The sequence below is a fragment of the Suricata suricatta genome, chromosome 12 (assembly GCF_006229205.1).
Source record: "Suricata suricatta isolate VVHF042 chromosome 12, meerkat_22Aug2017_6uvM2_HiC, whole genome shotgun sequence".
In the NCBI taxonomy this organism is placed as follows: Eukaryota; Metazoa; Chordata; class Mammalia; order Carnivora; family Herpestidae; genus Suricata; species Suricata suricatta.
The window spans coordinates 97,182,513-97,187,686 of NC_043711.1; positions in this window are offsets into that span (position 1 = coordinate 97,182,513).

Consider the following 5,174-nt stretch of genomic DNA (forward strand, 5'->3'; position numbering starts at 1 on the left):
AGTTAGTAAAGCTAAGATTAAAATATAGGTTGTATATAGATAGGCTAAGAGTTATTGTGACTGGCTTATAAACTACAAGAGAAAAAAAAGAGAAAAAATGTTTATTAATAAGTTGCTTGAGAAGGCCCTTTTTTTTTGATGTAAGCACAATGGGGGCCCTGTGTGTGTTGGCCTTGGACCTGGGTTTCCCACATTCTTATCCATCCTCATAACTGAAGTCAGTACAAGGGAGGGTATTTGTCAAATGTAGACTTTGGGAGGGGATCATGTTCTGACTGTGTCTTCTACTTCTAATCTCCAATTTAGGCTCCAATTTTTTTCGGACCAGACTCAAATGGACTATGCTTTTGACCTTGTCTTCTATTTCTTATCTCCAAATTAGGCTCCTTTTCTCCGGGCCAGACTCAAATGCAACTTTTGTGTTTTTTAACCCCTTCAAGTCTATGTCTTGGGTCTGCAAGGCTCATTAGAAGAGCCTTTTGTCAAATATTAATAGTGTTTTGATTCAAAATCTCTTATGCAGGGACAGGAAAATGTTTTTTCTTATGGGGTAGCTGTGTAGGGAATATTGGTCTGATCTGGAATGCTGTAAGGGCTAATTAATGGCAACAGGCTTAATTTCACATGAGCAGTAGTAGCAGAGGGAGATACCGGTTTCGCCTCTCGTGGCAGGAGCCATGCAGACGTCTGCCATTTCCTCGCTGTGACCGTGTCATCCAGCGAGGCCGACGCGGCTCCCAGCAAGGCACCACTTTTACTATTGTCTACTTAATATTTTATTTAATTAATTTCCTCAACCAGATACTTGCCGGCCATCTACTTGTCTAGGCACTGGTCAAGTTTGGGGACATGGAAGTGAACGAGAAAGACAAAACCCTGTCCCTCTGTGGAGCTCATGTCTTACATTTATCTTCAAAAGACACTTGCTACAGTTCCAGTGAAGAACGGATATCATATGTTTTCATCCATATGTGCATCTTGAGAAGTTTAACAGAAGACCACGGGGGAAGGGAAGGGGAAAAAAATAGTTACAAATAGAGAGGAAGGGAGGCAAAGCATAAGAGACTCTTAAATACAGAGAACAAACTGAGGGTTGATGGAGCGGGTGGGAGAGGGGAAGAAGGGTGATGGGCATGGAGGAGGGCACTTGTTGGGATGAGCACTGGGTGTTGTATGTAAGCGATGAACCAAGGGAGTCTACCCAAACACCAAGAACACACTTTACACACTGTATGCTAGCCAATTTGACAATAAATTATATTAAAAAATAATATAATGAAACTATTATAAGCGTTTTGACTAAAAGCATTCAAATGAAAAAAAAAAACAAAAGACACTTGCTATCACCTCTGTCCACTGAAAACCAATGTAACATGAAAAAAAGATCATTAAAAAATGAAAATCGTGAAAGCAAAACAATATTGGTCTCACAGATTCCAGCTAGATAGCTCTGCCCTTTCTTTGTTTAAAAGAGAGATTTTCAACCATTAGGAGTGCTTGGGACTGACTGGAACTTCACTGAGGCTCTGTCCTTGGCATAACTGGGAAAAATCAATAAAGACCCAGAAAAGAGATAGCTTTTCTCCGTGTGCCATTCAATGTTGTCCACGTTGACTTCATATATCACCAGGTTCTTGCTCTGGAGTTGCCACTCAGATCCAACATAATCATGCACATAGTGCTGTCCCTGGCATGGGGAGAATGCACAGTGAAGGTACCTTTGGGCTGTAGCAATATTCACCATCAAATAGAACACATTTGGTTGTGCACCTTCATGGACTGGAAAGGTCCAAGACTCTCAGCACAGTTATAATTACTCATAGATTTCATGTCTGTTTCACGAGGCTGGTTCACCATTCGATCTTCGACTCTGCCTTCTGAGCTCAGGGAGCTCCTAGCGTCTTGTCTTTGTATCATTTGGCTCCTAGTACTCAAAGCCACATCCTGTTATGTTTGGTTGCTAGGTGGAGAAATGTTATCATGGGCTTCAGCAATAATTTATCCACAGAGCTCAGGAGTTGTCATGTTCTCCTGACAGTGAGCTGTAGCACTTTATCAGCTCGCCTGTAAATCAGGCGTGTGTGGGTGCGGATGCCAGTACTGTTTGATCTCTCTCAGACACTGTAATAATCTGCTTTCGTCTGATTGATTCCTTCACATCACCACGCACGTTGCAACAGAGAGTGGAGTGCCCTCTGTTTATCTCGGCTGGTCATCTGCGGAAGGCCAACAGGGCAGAAAACGCTCTTCGTGCCGAGATGTAAGAGTTTTTGGAATTAGGGCCTTTCCATCATATCCCTGAGCTGGTTTTGTTCAATAAATCAATGATAGCAGAATTGAATGCACCATAAATACCTCAAACCATATCTCTTACAAGAATGTAAGAGTAATTCATAGAAACAGGAAAGGTAACTTTGTGGGGAAGAATTACGACCCCTACAAGCCACAGGCATTCAGGGCTTTTTACTGCCTGTGTTCACATCTTGCCCTTTGAACTTTGGGGGAAGGAGAATACACATGCTGGCTGCCGTTGGCCTCTGGAAAGTGCAGGCGGTAGAAACGAGTAGAACGAAGCCTGTCATGAGTGATCGCTGCTTTTCAATCTAAAAATGAGTTTTTCTCAAGTTCTGTTGGCTTCCGTTACATACGGTCCTCTTTATCAAAGGGTGCCTCACATCATCATAATGGAGTGAATTGGGCTCTGCCGTTTGATGGCCAATGAGTCACTTTCTGCCACCCCCACGCCTGGAACACCATCGTGTGACGTCTGCTCGCCTTTCTGCTGCTTAAAACGTCTCCCCATCCGGCAAGCCTGATCCCTGTTTCCTGGGCTCCTAATTACTGACAGGCAGTTTGGGGCACATTTTGGCGTGCCCAGCCACTAGGAGTTGGGTGGAAATCCGTGAGCTAATTACTGCCTTGGCGTGGCAGCGGCCCACTGTGCCGTGACCCAGGAGCAGTAGCAAATGTCCAGGCTGCCCTCGTTGAAAGCCGAGGTCAAGCTGTATTGTAGATGTGATTGACTAAATCCCACCGGAGAGGATTCTGATGCAGCATCCCTCTTGGAAGGCGGCAAGATGAAATTACATAAAGAGGCCTTTCAGCTCAGAAATGAACATAGCTCTGGGAGGGAAAAGAAGACAGCTTGAGTTGGCTGTTTAATGCACAGCCAGAAAGTTGTGCTTATTTTCATAATAGCAGTCCAAATAATTAGTGAATATTTGTTCCATTCCTATTAGGAGCTCAGGCATATTATAGGCACCAGATGTATGTATTAAAAGCAGTAAATGTCATGGTTAGGAGTAGGCAAACCACTGCCAGGGGCCAAATCCAGCCTGCCACCTGTTTTTGTCAATAAAGTTTTATTGTAATACAGCCACATCTATTTATGTACATGTTGTCTACAACTGCTTTCTGCTGCAACAACAGAGTTGAGCAGTTGTGAGAGACCAGATGGGCTGCAAAGCTGAAAGTCCTAACTATCTGCTGGTCCCTTACTGGAAACATTTACCAGCCCTGGGGCGAGAGGGTTTTCCCTGGAGCCAAACCGTTCAGATCCTGGCTTCACCACCTACCAGTTCTGGGACCTCGGGCAAATTACATAACCTCTTTGACCTTTGGTTCCCTCCTGTGCAAAATGAGAATTGTAATATTTATTTTATCACATTGGTGGTGGTCTGATGACCACATCAGCTACAACGGCTGGGTAACAGTATTCCCTGTGAATGCCTTGTTATCTGCTCCTTTATGTCCGCTCTGAGGCTGGCGGTGTCCTGTGTGTGCTGTCCCCTGGACATTCGCATGTGTGCGTTTCCAGGAGTAGGAACGTGTGGCCTAGAACTTTGGGAAAAGACCAGGGCAGAATTACAGCCTTCTCAAACAACGAGGCTTTACAAGCCCTTCAAATATGTTCCCAGAGTCAGGAGATTTATTCTGAGATCTGCACAAAAGTGGGTTAATCTGGCTGTTCGCAGCAGCAGGACGGTGGCCGCGGTGGTATTACAGGATGATGTACGGCACATTTGAGGGCGTGCGTTTGCTCTTCATACTTTTAAAAGGACTTAGATGCAGTTTAAATACAATGAAGGTTAAATCCACTGTGTGAAACCTTGACTCCTGCAGACCGGATGTTGAAAGCCGCATTTCTGTGCTCTCTCACTGGGGCCAGCAAAGTTTTCATGTAAGAAGCCAGAGAATATACGTCTTAGCTTTGCTTCTGTTCAACTTTCTCACTGTAGCATGAAAATGGACACAACTGGGCCACCGATGTTCCAATAAAACTTTATTTACAGAAGGGGCCGTGGGCCAGGGGCCTGTAGTTGGCCAACCTTGCTTTAATCTCTATTGTAATAAAGCCCAGAGTCAGTCCTTGTTTTCAGTTCCTTATGGGAATTAATTTATTAATTCTAACAAGGATCGTACATGGTAGGTGTGTTGATGGCTTTATTATGCATCTTTACTCATGAGGAAGTTGAGGGACAAGGAAATTAAGTAATTTTCGAGAGGTCCGACTGCTAATAAAAGGTAGGAAGAGGACACGAACCCGGCCTGTCTGGCTCTAGATTCAGAACATTAAGCCATTATCTATACTGACTCCTTCAGTCTTGGTAGAAATAGTGCTTTTCTTTGTAAGAACATCTTCCAGCCTTTTCACGTCTTTATGTACCTGTTAAAGACTCCTTTATAAAAAATAGTATTTTTGACTTCTTGAAAGTCAAAGTCCTTTGTTGGGTCTGTAACCAATGAAGGGGACACTCTGTCTTTATGATGCTAATGGTTTGGAGTCACTTCATGGGCACACGACCCGCTCAGAGCCACAGGACCCTGCATGCTGAAGGAGAAGGGCACCCATGCTTGGGGTTGAATGTTCTTGGTTGCCATCTTGAAATCGTTAATTCTGTCTCAATTTTTGTTTTGTAAGTCCAATGGGACTTCATCTGTGCCAGGGACCTGGGGCCTTAGCTCACACTAGATCCTCTCTTCTGCTGCTCACCCGGCTCCCTGGGTGGGTTCTCGAAGCCCACTCCCTCGCACTGCCCTTGGCTCCGATCCCCATGCTCCAGGGAGGGCTAAGAAGCAAATCAGAAACTTCCCTACAAAAGGAAAGACTAGGGAAGAAAGGAAACACTTTTCCCCCTTTGAGTACAAGGGGCCTTGCATTTTCACTTTGCACT